Here is a 15,767-nt window from a genome sequence, read left to right on the forward strand (position 1 = left end):
TCTGGATAATAACTAAGAAAACTGAGAAACTAGTAAGATTGCCTGCGCCTGTTCTGTCTAACCTTGATTCCAGGGAAGATTGGTCGGTCACAGAAGGTGCACTGGATGCACACATAGAGGGAGGAGGCCATCATGCAAGAGACGACACGGAGGTCGAGGAGCACCTCGACTCATCATCCGATGCAGCAAGTTCCTCGCATCAACATGTTGGACATGTGGAGCCTCCACGCTTTTCTTCTGCACAGGAACTTTACTATGACTACGCCATGAATTATCCACCGGCGAGGAACAGCGATCCTCGATGGGGTTGAACTCCACTTAGGCCAAAAGCCTAAGCTTGGGGGGAGGTATAACGGCATCACTCATTCTTTACATATTACGGTTGCTGGATACTTATACATACTTGTTTAGTCTCTTTGAGTGGTTTTCTAATGAGAGGGAGATGATATTTGGGGAAGTGCTGCCTGAAAACAGATTCTGCACTGTTACTAGAAAAATTCGTGCGCACAGCCAGAACGTTATTTTGAGCTGCCAATTTTTGTGCAGGTTCCCCAGGTTGTTATCTAACTTTCATTAGTTGAACACTTTTCGATCTGAGCAACGTAAGATTTTTGTAAAAATCGATTTCTGTACTACTGTCAGGTTTTGGCAGATTTCTGCCATCTCGCTTTTCTGTGTTTCTTTTAGTTTTCATTTTCTTGTTCTTGCTTTGTTTCTTTCCCAAAACATAAAAAGACCAAAAATATTTCTGTTGTTTCTCTTCACCATTTGTTTGCTTTGATTTCTTGCATTTGTTTCGCTTTATTTGCTATTGCCAGTTTGCTATAAGAAAACCCAAAAAGATTTTGCTTTGTTTGTTTGTTTCCTTTTGTTCTTGTTCTCAAATTCGAAAACACCAAAAATATTTGCTGTTCTTCTTTGATTTTGTAAAGTTCTTTATGAGTTCAATGGTCTTCGGTGGCTGGAGCGTGGTTTTCATTTCATATTATCCAAGCTGCACAAGTGAAAGGCAATAATGACGATCTACGACAATTGGATTGTGGTGAGAGGCTGGTATGAACTCTATTTGTTTTCATTTTTGTACATATACTCATCCATGTGAGCATGCTTAGTTGGTTCATGTGAGGTATATGTTATTTGAGAAAGTCTAGTAGTTTATGATCTCTCATGTTTAGCTCCAATCTATTAATATGAGTAGCATGTCATGGATGTTTGCTTGCATTGTTTTATTTATAAGTAAGTATGGCATTGTGGTATCCTCCTCTGAATAATTCATTTATATCGACTTGGCACATGCTCACGCATGCATATGACTGAACAAAAAGTCAATTAAGCCTCGATGATCTATATTGCTTCAGAGTTCTTGTATCATTTTTATGTCTCCGTTAATTTATTTTGCCGCAAGCATGATTATGACAGTTACTGCTCTCTTGATTTGTCGCTCCCTAGTCTATTGCTAGCCTTCACTTGTACTGAGCGGGAACGCTGCTCGTGCTTCCAAACACCTGAAAACCAAGTTGTTCCAAAAGTGTCCACCATAAATACCTATGCATGGCATTTCAAACCATTTCAAGTAAATTCTCATGCGCCACCTTTAAAAACCTTCAAAATGCTTCTCAATTTGTGTTTATGTTTCATAGCTCATGAGGAAGTATGTGGTGTTTAGCTTTCAACCTTGTCATTTACTTTTGACGGACTCTCATATGGACTAGTGGCACATCCGCTTATCCAATAATTTTGCAAAAAGAGCTGGCAACGGGATTCCTAGTCCCAAATTAATTAACCTAAATAGACACTCCTCCATGGTTTGTGATTGTTGGACGGCACCCGAAGGATTCGGTTAGCCATGGCTTGTGTAAGCAAAGGTTGGGGGGAGTGTCATCATCATAATAAAACTAAAATAAAAAGGCACTCCTTCATGGTATGAGATTGTTGGCAGGCACCCGAGGATTCGGTTAGCCATGGTTTGTGTAAGAAAGGTTGGAAGGAGTGCCAAATAAATATGCAATAATTCATGGGAGCCGCTCTTGGAAGTCCGGTTGGCGAGGTAGTTGGTGTACCCATTACCATTCGTTGACAACAACAAACACCTCTCAAAATAATTTTACTCCTGATTTCAAAAATGAAAAGCTCTAGCGCATGTTAATCCCTGCTTCCCTCTGTGAAGGGTCAATCTTTTACTTTTATGTTGTGTCTCCATTATTTCTTTGAGCACTATCTTGAGAGCACAACTGTCATTCTTAGTATAATATGCTTGTCTCAAAATATGATTGATTGTGGTATAACTTTGATGCTTTTATCTTTGACAATCACTACTTCTAGTCTTTCTATGAACTCCAGAGGTGCCCGGGCATTTATGTTTTGCCAATCAAATACAAAAAGCGAGATACCACTTTATCATACTCTCTTATGAACATTGCAATCCTGCTTATATACATGATTCATGATGCTTATTATTAATTGTTGGTACCTCTCCATGATTGACATAGCTGTTAGATGATCTTATTTGCATGTATCTCATTATGAACTGCTTAAGTATTAGCCATAGCATGAGAATATATACATCATATGAGCAAATGTGTTCGTGAAAGTTCTTTTATTGCTCAGTTGTTAACTGAATTGCTTGAGGACAAGCAATAAGCTAAGCTTGGGGGGAGTTGATACGTCCAAAACGTATCTACTTTCCCGAACACTTTTGCTATTGTTTTGCCTCTAATTTGTGTATTTTGGATGCAACTAACACGGACTAACGCTGTTTTCAGCAGAACTGTTCTGGTGTCTCGTTTTTGTGCAGAAATCCAACTTTCGGGAAAATCCTCGGAATTTATGCAGAAGGCCCTATTTTCCCAGAAAACTGACGGAGCCAGAAGGACAAGTCAGGTGGAGGCCCGAGGGCCCCACACCATAGGGCGGCGCGGCCCAGGGGGGCCTGCGCGGCCATGTGGTGTGGCCCCCTCGGCCGGCCTCCGACGCCCTCCTTCGTACTACTTATTGGCCTTGACCTAAAAACGCACGAAGAGAAGGGGAAGTCGCCAGAAACCCTCCAGAACGCCGCCACATCGCGAAACTCCGTCTCGGGAGCCAGAAGTCTCCGTTCTGGCACTCCGCCGGGACGGGGAATTGGAGGAGATCATCGCCATCATCACCGCCAACGCCTCTACATCAACCAGCCATGTTTCCCCCATCCATGTGTGAGTAATTCCCCCGCTGTAGGCCGAAGGGGATGGTAGGGATTGGATGAGATTGGTCATGTAATAGCATAAGATTGTTAGGGCATAGTGCCTAGTGTCCGTAATTGGTACTTTGATGATATTGTTGCAACTTGTTATGCTTAATGCTTGTCACTAGGGCCCGAGTGCCATGATCTCAGATCTGAACATGTTATTATTTCATCATGATATTCATTGTTTATTGATCTTACCTGCAAGTTGTATACACATGTCGCTGTCCGGAACCGATGGCCCCGAAGTGACAGAAATCGGGACAACCGGAGGGAATGGTAGTGATGTGAGGATCACATGTGTTCACGGAGTATTAATGCTTTGCTCCGGTACTCTATTAAAAGGAGTACCTTAATATCCAGTAGTTTCCCTTGAGGCCCGGCTACCACCGGCTGGTAGGACAAAAGATGTTGTGCAAGTTTCTCATTGCGAGCACGTACGACTATAATTGGAACACATGCCTATTGATTGCTTTGTACTTGGACACCGTTTTATTATTATCTGCAAATGCCCTGCTATGATTGTTACATGAGTTTCTCTCATCCATGCAACGCCCGTCATCCGTCCCCGTGCCTACAGTATTTTAATCCTGTTGTTTACTATAATCACTACTGCTGTCTTTGTTACTCACTGTCGTTATTTCACTACTGCTACTGCTATAAAACTGTTACTACTGATAAACTCTTGCGAGCAAGTCTGTTTCCAGGTGCAGCTGAATTGACAACTCCGCTGTTAAGGCTTCCAAGTGTTCTTTGTCTCCCCTTGTGTCGAATCAGTAAATTGGGTTTTACTTCCCTCGAAGACTGTTGCGATCCCCTATACTTGTGGGTCATCACTGGCCAACAAGAACATCTGCTCCACAACAGATGGGTCATTAATGAGATGTCTTTGCAACCAACTGCCGAAGGTATTCATGTGTTGACGTGTAATCAAAGACTCGGGCTGGCCCGGGTTTATTTCTCGTAAAGCATTCTTATGTTTCTCGATGTACGGAGCCACCAAGATGGAATTGTATAGAACTGTGTAGTGTGCTTGATTGAAAGAAATCTTGTCCCTGCACACCGTTGCTTTCCTTCCTAGTGTGCCTTTTCCAGTCAGCCTCCCCTCATACCGAGATTCAGGAACACCAATCGGCTTAAGGTCAGGAAGAAAGTCAACACAAAACTCAATGACCTCCTCAGTTCCGTAGCCCTTTGAGATACTTCCTTCCGGCCTAGCTCGGTTATGAACATATTTCTTTAAGACTCCCATGAACCTCTCGAAGGGGAACATATTGTGTACAAATACAGGACCGAGAATTCTAATCTCTTCAACTAGGTGAACGAGGAGGTGCGTCATAATATTGAAGAAGGATGGTGGGAACAACAACTCGAAGCTGACAAGACATTCGACCACATCTTCCTGTAATCCTGACAAAGTTTCTGGATCCATTACCTTCTGAGAAATTGCGTTGAGGAATGCACATATCTTCACAATGGCTAGTCGAACATTTTCTGGTAGAAGTCCCCTCAATGCAACCGGAAGCAATTGTGTCATAAGCACGTGATGTCATGGGACTTCGTGTTCTGGAATTTTTTCTCCTTCATATTTACTATCCCCTTTATATTCGACGAGAAACCAGACGGAACCTTGATACCGAATAGGGCTTCAAAAAGATCTCCTTCTCTTGTTTGGTAAGAGCGTAGGCTGGCAGGCCCTACAAACCGCCCTGGATGATTGTCAAGTTTGGCCCTTTATGACGTTCCTGGTCCTCCCGTGCTTCTGGTGTATCTTTTGTCTTTCCATACACGCCCAGAAAACCTAGAATATTCACACAAAGATTCTTGGTCAGGTGCATCACGTCAATTGCAGAGTGGACTTCCAGTACTTTCCAATATTCTAGCTCCCAAAAAATTGGTTTTTTCTTCCACATGGGCGCGTGTCCGTCAGCGTCTTTCGGAACAGGTCGACTGCCTGGACCCTTTCCAAAGATAACATTTAAATCCTTGACCATGTCAAATATATCAGCACCACTACGGGGGATAGGCTTCGGACGGCGGTCTGCCTCGCCATCGAAATGCTTGCCTTTTTTCCTTAAGGGATGCTTGCGCGAAAGGAAACGACGATTGAACGGGTACACAACTTTTCTGCTTTTTTCCAAATATTTACTTTCAGTCTCATCTAAACAGTGTGTGCATGCATTGTATCCTTTGTTCGTCTGTCCTGAAATGTTACTGAGAGCAGGCCAATCATTGATGGTTACGAATAGCAATGCTCGTAGGTCAAATTCTTGCTCGGTGTGCTCATCCCACACACGTACACCTGGTTTGGCCCACAACTCCAAAAGTTCATCGACTAATGGCCTTAGGTACACATCAATGTCGTTGCCCGGTTGCTTTGGACCTTGGATAAGCACTGGCATCATAATGAACTTCCGCTTCATGCACAACCAAGGAGGAAGGTTGTAGATACATAGAGTCACGGGCCAGGTGCTGTGACTGCAGCTCTGCTCCCCAAAGGGATTCATGCCATCTGTACTTAGACCAAAGTATAAGTTCCTTGCCTCACCTGCAAAATCCGGGAACTCTCTCCCGATGTTTCTCCACTACCGACCATCAGCGGGGTGCCTCAACATCGCGTCTTTCTTACGTTCTTCCATGTGCCATCGCAACAACTTGGCATGCTCTTTGTTTCTGAACAAACGTTTTACGTGGTATTATGGGAGCATACCACATCACCTTCGCAGGAACCCTCTTCCTGGGTGGCTCGCCCTCAACATCACCAGGGTCATCTTTTCTGATCTTATACCGCAATGCACCGCATATCGGACATTTATTCAAATTCTCGTACTTCTCACCGCGGTAGAGGATACAGTCATTAATACATGCATGTATCTTCTGCACATCTAATCCTAGAGGGCAGACAAGCTTCTTTGCTTCATATGTACTGACGGGCAATTCGTTATTTCTTGGAAACAGCTTCTTTAATATTATCATCAATTTCTCAAATCCCGAGTCAGTCACACCGACCTCTGCCTTCCATTTCAGCAATTCCAATATGCTACCCAGCTTTCTATGTCCATCTTCACAACCTGGGTACAACAATTTGTGGTGGTCCTCTAACATCTTGTCGAACTGCAACCTCTCCTCATTGATACGTCTCCGACGTATCGATAATTTCTTATGTTCCATGCCACATTATTGATGATATCTACATGTTTTATGCACACTTTATGTCATATTCGTGCATTTTCTGGAACTAACCTATTAACAAGATGCCGAAGTGCCGATTCTTTGTTTTCTGCTGTTTTTGGTTTCGTAAATCCTAGTAAAGAAATATTCTCGGAATTGGACGAAATCAACGCCTGTGTTCCTATTTTGCCCGTGGCATCCGTAACACACGAGAACCGCCAGAGAGGGGGCACAGGGCCACCAAACCCTAGGCCGGCGCGGCCAAGGGGGGCCCGCGCCCCCTATAGTGTGGCCCCCCCAGAAGTCCACCGACCTTGCCCTTCCGCCTATTTAAAGCCTCCGTCGTGAAAACCCTGATACGTTCGACGAAACCAGAGAAAACCTTCCAGAGCCGCCGCCATCGCGAAGCCAAGATCCGGGGACAGAGTCTCTGTTCCGCACGCCGCCGGACGGGGAAGTGCCCCCGGAAGGCTCCTCCATCGACACCGCTGCCATCTCCACCGCCATCTTCATCACCGCTGCTGCTCCCATGAGGAGGGAGTAGTTCTCCATCGAGGCTCGGGGCTGTACCGGTAGCTATGTGGTTCATCTCTCTCCTATGTACTTCAATACAATAATCTCATGAGCTGCCTTACATGATTGAGATTCATATGACGATGCTTGTAATCTAGATGTCATTATGATAGTCAAGTGGATTTTACTTATGTGATCTCCGGAGACTCCTTGTCCCACGTGTGTAAAGGTGACAGTGTGTGCACCGTGTGGGTCTCTTAGGCTATATTTCACAGAATACTTATTCACTGTTATGAATGGCATAGTGAAGTGCTTATTTATATCTCTTTATGATTGCAATGTGTTTTGTATCACAATTTATCTATGTGCTACTCTAGTAATGTTATTAAAGTAGTTTTATTCCTCCTGCACGGTGTAATGGTGACAGTGTGTGCATCCGTGTTAGTACTTGACGTAGGCTATGATTATGATCTCTTGTAGATTATGAAGTTAACTATTGCTATGATGGTATTGATGTGATCTATTCCTCCTACATAGTGTGAAGGTGACAGTGTGCATACTATGTTAGTACTTGGTTTAGTCTTATTGATCTTTCATGCACTCTAAGGTTATTTAAATATGAACATTGAATTGTGGAGCTTGTTAACTCCGGCATTGAGGATTCGTGTAATCCTACGCAATGTGTTCATCATCCAACAAGAGTGTAGAGTATGCATTTATCTATTCTGTTATGTGATCAATGTTGAGAGTGTCCACTAGTGAAAGTCTAATCCCTAGGCCTTGTTCCTAAATACTGCTATCGCTGCTTGTTTACTGTTTTTACTGCGTTACTAAGCTGCGTTACTACTGCTTGTTTACTGTCCTGGGCAAAGCACTTTTCTGGTGCCGTTGCTACTGCTTATATATATTCATACCACCTGTGTTTCACTATCTCTTCGCCGAACTAGTGCACCTATTAGGTGTGTTGGGGACACAAGAGACTTCTTGCTTTGTGGTTGCAGGGTTGCATGAGAGGGATATCTTTGACCTCTTCCTCCCTGAGTTCGATAAACCTTGGGTGATCCACTTAAGGGAAAACTTGCTGCTGTTCTACAAACCTCTGCTCTTGGAGGCCCAACACCGTCTCTGAGGAAAAGGAGGGGGCGTAGACATCAAGCTATTTTCTGGCGCCGTTGCCGGGGAGGAAAGGTAAAAGGTACTCACACTCCGGATCTCGGCTACTAAGCTATTTTCGCCGTTGTAAGTACTCGAAGCTATTTCCTTTAGATCCTGCAATTGCATATTTTTGTTTCTTGTTTACACTAGTTTGGCATAATGGACAACAATGAGCTTCTTATTCTATTTCCTGATTTAAGACATGGATGGTTTGATGCGAAAATTAAAAAACCTATGGAACATATTAGTATGAACGCTTTGAACACCATTGTTGCTAATGATATGGAAAATTCTAAGCTTGGGGAAGCTGGCTTTGATGAGCATGATATTTTTAGTCCCCCAAGCATTGAGGAGGAAATTTATTTTGATGATACTTTGCCTCCTATTTATGATGATTATAATGATAGTGGTCTTTTAGTGCCGCCTACTATGGAGAGTAATTTTTATGATGATAATACTATGCCCCCTACACTTGATGAGAATAATAATGATAGCTACTTTGTTGAATTTGCTCCCACTACAACTAATAAAATTGATTATGCTTATGTGGAGAGTAATGATACTTTTATGCATGTGAATAAGAATGCTTTATGTGATGGTTATATTGTTGAGTCTTCTCATGACACTACTGAAAGTTATTATGAGAGAGGAAAATATGGTGGTAGAAATTTTCATGTTACTAAAACACCTCTCTATATGCTTAAAATCTTGAAGTTGAGCTTGTCTAGTTTTTCTATGCTTGTTGCATTATGCTTCTTGAATTCGTTTATTTACAAGATTCCTTTTCATAGGAAGCATGTTAGACTTAAATGTGTTTTGTATTTGCCTCTTGATGCTCTATTTTGCTTCAAATACTATTTCTTGCGAGTGCATCATTAAAACTGCTGGGCCCATCTTAATGGCTATAAAGAAAGAACTTCTTGGGAGATAACCCATGTGTTATTTTGCTACAGTACTTTGTTTTATATTTGTGTCTTAGAAGTTGTTTACTACTGTAGCAACCTCTCCATATCTTAGTTTTGTGTTTTGTTGTGCCAAGTAAAGTCTTTGATAGTAAAGTCAATACTAGATTTGGATTACTGCGCAGAAACAGATTTCTTACTGTCACGAATCTGGGCCTAATTCAATGTAGGTAACTCAGAAAATTATGCCAATTTACGTGAGTGATCCTCAGATATGTACGCAACTTTCATTCAATTTGGGCATTTTCATCTGAGCAAGTCTGGTGCCATTTTAAAATTCGTCTTTACGGACTGTTCTGTTTTGACAGATTCTGCCTTTTATTTCGCATTGCCTCTTTTGCTATGGTGGATGAATTTCTTTGTTCTATTAATGTCCAGTAGCTTTATGCAATGTCCAGAAGTGTTAAGAATGATTGTGTCACCTCTGAACATGTGAATTTTTATTGTGCACTAACCCTCTAATGAGTTGTTTCGAGTTTGGTGTGGAGGAAGTTTTCAAGGGTCAAGAGAGGAGGATGATATACTATGATCAAGAAGAGTGAAGAGTCTAAGCTTGGGGATGCCCCGGTGGTTCACCCCTGCATATTTCAAGAAGACTCAAGCGTCTAAGCTTGGGTATGCCCAAGGCATCCCCTTCTTCATCGACAACATTATCAGGTTCCTCCCCTGAAACTATATTTTTATTCCGCCACATCTTATGTGCTTTGCTTGGAGCATCGGTTTGTTTTTGTTTTTGTTTTTGTTTGAATAAATGGATCCTAGCATTCACTGTATGGGAGAGAGACACGCTCCGCTGTAGCATATGGACAAGTATGTCCTTAGGCTCTACTCATAGTATTCATGGCGAAGTTTCTTCTTCGTTAAATTGTTATATGGCTGGAATTGGAAAATGCTACATGTAGTAATTCTAAAATGTCTTGAATAATTTGATACTTGGCAATTGTTGTGCTCATGTTTAAGCTCTTGCATCATATACTTTGCACCTATTAGTGAAGAAATACATAGAGCATGCTAAAATTTGGTTTGCATATTTGGTCTCTCTAAGGTCTAGATAATTTCTAGTATTGAGTTTGAACAACAAGGAAGACGGTGTAGAGTCTTATAATGTTTTCAATATGTCTTTTATGTGAGCTTTGCTGCACCGGTTCATCCTTGTGTTTGTTTCAAATAACCTTGCTAGCCTAAAACTTGTATCGAGAGGGAATACTTCTCATGCATCCAAATACTTGAGCCAACCACTATGCCATTTGTGTCCACCATACCTACCTACTACATGGTATTTCTCCGCCATTCCAAAGTAAATTGCTTGAGTGCTACCTTTAAAATTCCATCATTCACCTTTACAATATATAGCTCATGGGACAAATAGCTTAAAAACTATTGTGGTATTGAATATGTACTTATGCACTTTATCTCTTATTAAGTTGCTTGTTGTGCGATAACCATGTTTTTGGGGACGCCATCAACTATTCTTTGTTGAATATCATGTGAGTTGCTATGCATGTTCGTCTTGTCTGAAGTAAGAGCGATCTACCACCTTATGGTTAAGCAGGCATATTGTTAGAGAAGAACATTGGGCCGCTAACTAAAGCCATGATTCATGGTGGAAGTTTCAGTTTTGGACATATATCCTCAATCTCATATGAGAATAATAATTGTTGCCACATGCTTATGCATTAAAGAGGAGTCCATTATCTGTTGTCCATGTTGTCCCGGTATGGATGTCTAAGTTGAGAATAATCAAAAGCGAGAAATCCAAAATGCGAGCTTTCTCCTTAGACCTTTGTACAGGCGGCATGGAGGTACCCCATTGTGACACTTGGTTAAAACACGTGTATTGTGATGATCCGGTAGTCCAAGCTAATTAGGACAAGGTGCGGGCACTATTAGTATACTATGCATGAGGCTTGCAACTAGTAAGATATAATTTACATGATACATATGCTTTATTACTACCGTTGACAAAATTGTTTCATGTTTTCAAAATCAAAGCTCTAGCACAAATATAGCAATCGATGCTTTTCCTCTATGGAGGACCATTCTTTTACTTTTATGTTGAGTCAGTTCACCTTTTTCTCTCCACCTCAAGAAGCAAACACTTGTGTGAACTGTGCATTGATTCCTACATACTTGCATATTGCACTTATTATATTACTCTATGATGACAATATCCATGAGATATACATGTTACAAGTTGAAAGCAACCGCTGAAACTTAATCTTCCTTTGTGTTGCTTCAATGCTTTTACTATGAATTATTGCTTTATGAGTTAACTCTTATGCAAGACTTATTGATGCTTGTCTTGAAGTACTATTCATGAAAAGTCTTTGCTTTATGATTCACTTGTTTACTCATGTCATATACATTGTTTTGATCGCCGCATTCACTACATATGCTTTACAAATAGTATGCTCAAGGTTATGATGGCATGTCACTCCAGAAATTATCTTTGTTATCGTTTTACCTGCTCGGGACGAGCAGAACTAAGCTTGGGGATGCTGATACGTCTCCGACGTATCGATAATTTCTTATGTTCCATGCCACATTATTGATGATATCTACATGTTTTATGCACACTTTATGTCATATTCGTGCATTTTCTGGAACTAACCTATTAACAAGATGCCGAAGTGCCAGTTGCTGTTTTCTGCTGTTTTTGGTTTCAGAAATCCTAGTAAATAAATATTCTCGGAATTGGTCGAAATCAACGCCCAGGTTCCTATTTTGCCCGGAAGCATCCAGAACACACGAGAACCGCCAGAGAGGGGGCACAGGGCCACCAAACCCTAGGCCGGCGCGGCCAAGGGGGGCCCACGCCCCCCTATAGTGTGGGCCCCCCAGAAGTCCACCGACCTTGCCCTTCCGCCTATTTAAAGCCTCCGTCGCGAAAACTCTGATACGTTCGACGAAACCAGAGAAAACCTTCCAGAGCCGCCGCCATCGCGAAGCCAAGATCTGGGGGACAGGAGTCTCTGTTCCGGCACGCCGCCGGGACGGGGAAGTGCCCCCGGAAGGCTCCACCATCGACACCGCTGCCATCTCCACCGCCATCTTCATCACCGCTGCTGCTCCCATGAGGAGGGAGTAGTTCTCCATCGAGGCTTGGGGCTGTACCGGTAGCTATGTGGTTCATCTCTCTCCTATGTACTTCAATACAATAATCTCATGAGCTGCCTTACATGATTGAGATTCATATGATGATGCTTGTAATCTAGATGTCATTATGCTAGTCAAGTGGATTTTACTTATGTGATCTCCGGAGACTCCTTGTCCCACGTGTGTAAAGGTGACAGCAGTGTGCACCGTGTGGGTCTCTTAGGCTATATTTCATGTAATACTTATTCACTGTTATGAATGGCATAGTGAAGTGCTTATTTATATCTCTTTATGATTGCAATGTGTTTTGTATCACAATTTATCTATGTGCTACTCTAGTAATGTTATTAAAGTAGTTTTATTCCTCCTGCACGGTGTAATGGTGACAGTGTGTGCATCCGTGTTAGTACTTGGCGTAGGCTATGATTATGATCTCTTGTAGATTATGAAGTTAACTATTGCTATGATGGTATTGATGTGATCTATTCCTCCTACATAGTGTGAAGGTGACAGTGTGCATACTATGTTAGTACTTGGTTTAGTCTTATTGATCTTTCATGCACTCTAAGGTTATTTAAATATGAACATTGAATTGTGGAGCTTGTTAACTCCGGCATTGAGGATTCGTGTAATCCTACGCAATGTGTTCATCATCCAACAAGAGTGTAGAGTATGCATTTATCTATTCTGTTATGTGATCAATGTTGAGAGTGTCCACTAGTGAAAGTCTAATCCCTAGACCTTGTTCCTAAATACTGCTATCGCTGCTTGTTTATTGTTTTACTGCGTTACTACTGCTGCGTTACTACTGCTTGTTTACTGTCCTGGGCAAAGCACTTTTCTGGTGCCGTTGCTACTGCTTATATATATTCATACCACCTATGTTTCACTATCTCTTCGCCGAACTAGTGCACCTATTAGGTGTGTTGGGGACACAAGAGACTTCTTGCTTTGTGGTTGCAGGGTTGCATGAGAGAGATATCTTTGACCTCTTCCTCCCTGAGTTCGATAAACCTTGGGTGATCCACTTAAGGGAAAACTTGCTGCTGTTCTACAAACCTCTGCTCTTGGAGGCCCAACACTGTCTACAGGAAAAGGAGGGGGCGTAGACATCACTTATCCGTGGCACAGTCTCTTCTTGCATCAGAAATGGCCCGACGAAGATCATCATCAACAGGATCATCTGATGCCTGTTCTTCACCTCCTTCTTCTTCATTATCGTCCATTGCGGTATCATCGCATTCAGAGAACATAGATCGGTACTGGTCATCGTTATCTTCTTCTTCATCGCCGTCTTCCATCATAACCCCTTCTTCTCCGTGCTTGGTCCAAACATTATAGCTGGACATGAATCCAAACCGAAGCAGGTGGCTCTTAATGTCTCTTGAGCAAGAGTAATCCTTCTCATTCTTACATTTCAGACATGGACAACACATAAAACCTTGCTTCGACTTGTTGGCCTCGGCCACAAGCAGGAAAGAATTCACGCCCTCTCTGAAAGCGGGAGCACATCGGTTACCGTACATCCATGGATGACTCATCTGCATCATAAGTGTATCAGATGCAATCACCTTGCTAAAATTAGTATTGTACGGACTATGTATATACGAGAAAATAGTTGCTAACCTTTTAGGATCAAAAAGAGGAGAAATATTATCAAATAAAATCAAGTGGCATCCCTCACAAGCATTCCATCAAACACCTCTTGTGCACATCAAGAAAAAATGTGCTAGCATACACCTCCACCTTTCACCACCAAGGAAAAAAATGTAGGGGGTGGGGGGGGGGGCTGGTTGCGTGTATATATAGGAATGGACCTTTTGTCGCGGGCCGTATTACGACCCGCGACAAAAGGGGTGCTGGCGGGAGGCGCCAGAGCACAGACCCCTTTTGTCGCGGGTTGTGATACGGCCCGCGACAAAAGGGCGCGATAAAAGGCCCGGCTCGCTCCAAATGGTTTCGGGGCGACGTGGCCAGGCCATTTGTCGCGGGTGCAGGCACGCCCGCGACAAAAGGCTCACACGAAAGCCCTGTTTTCCACTAGTGTTCGTGGAGCGGGTGAGTGGGTGACCGTTGGTTGTGTTCGTGTGGTTGGCGTACTTTTGTGATCATCGATGTGTCGTCGGTGAGGGTGGGCGTGGCCCTGTTGTGTTGTTGTTGGGGTGGGCTTGGCCCTGTTTGCATCGGTTTTTGTCCAATTTTCTCTTAAGAAGCCGAGCACTTTCTTCTTAATGAATAGATAAGGCAAATCGTTTAAAAAAAAGTTCGTCCAACCGAATGAAATACAATGACCCGCAGTGAACCCGTGCACATGACAATTGCCACCCTCCATGTGATATATTAAGATGGAAAAAAGATCAGGGAGAAACCAGGTTTCAGGTTATAGATTACAGGGATAAGTCGGATGCCGAAAAAACAATAGGGCTAATCTGTTTTTGTTAAATGCTCATCGGAAATACTAGCCAGTTTGATACAAAAGCAATACAAGGCATGGGGTGATGAAAGTGTTTTATTCTATTCTCCTCAAAGCAAGTGATTCGTATGAACTTTGGGAAAAATTCCTTGATGAGTGCACGTAGCTATCGAATAACAAATCCACTAGTTTCCACTTTCCACAAGCTCCTAGAAGATCGATGGCATCTATACATAGCAACAAATATTCATGCATGCCCATGCTGCCAGTGCCAGGCAATGGCCACTATAAATAGACATGGCAAGTAGCCTAAGCTAATCAACAACTGTCAAGGGCTAGAAGAAGAAGAAGCTGAAATTGTCAGTTAAGCTAGCTTTTTTCGATAAAGGATGCTTTCATTACTTTTATAAGCAATTACATCCAGCCTCTGCATAACCAGGATGCACACAGCCGTTTATGATGTCTCAGGTTCGAAAGTGATAAAAAAGAAAAAAGCTAGGCGAGATACACATCAAAGATGAAACATAAAACGCCTAAGAGATAGGTGGGGCATCTATCCGTAGACTATGCTGCCACCCATGTTGGGAAAAAGTATCCCTCGCCGTAGCCTCCAACCGTGTACAGACCTCCGTAAACAGGTCTCGGTTCTCCACTCGCTGAAGAGGTAACCACGAACGGAGAATACCTGTACATCTGTAGATGACCTGCAACAAAGAGCAATTTTTATCATTAAAAATCTTGTCATTTCTACATAGCCAAAGCGCCCAGATAACTGCTAGCGCCCCCACCCTAAGAAGCAACTTAAACCTTGAATCAACCCCATGGAGCCAATTACCAAAAATATTGACAACACTAGTCGGAGGATACAGGGTAGACGCTACTTGGATGACTGACCATATAGATCTCGCAAATTGACACTGGAAGAACAAATGCTTGATTGTTTCGTCCTGTTGACAGAAAACACATCGAGTACTCCCATGCCAATTACGCTTAACAAGATTATCTTTGGTGAGGATTACCCCTCGACGAAGATACCATCCAAAAATTTTAATTTTTAATGGTATCTTCATCTTCCAAATCTTTTTATTATTATCAACTGGTAGATCAGAGAGAAGGATCGCGTTGTAGAAAGATTTCACAGAAAAAGCACCATTGGCATGAAGGTTCCATCTAAATTCGTCCGGTTCGTCCGATAAATGAATATCCCCAAGCCGTTGAATTAAGGTATTCCATGCCG

This window comes from Lolium perenne, chromosome 6 (assembly GCF_019359855.2).
Source record: "Lolium perenne isolate Kyuss_39 chromosome 6, Kyuss_2.0, whole genome shotgun sequence".
Classification (NCBI taxonomy): Eukaryota; Viridiplantae; Streptophyta; class Magnoliopsida; order Poales; family Poaceae; genus Lolium; species Lolium perenne.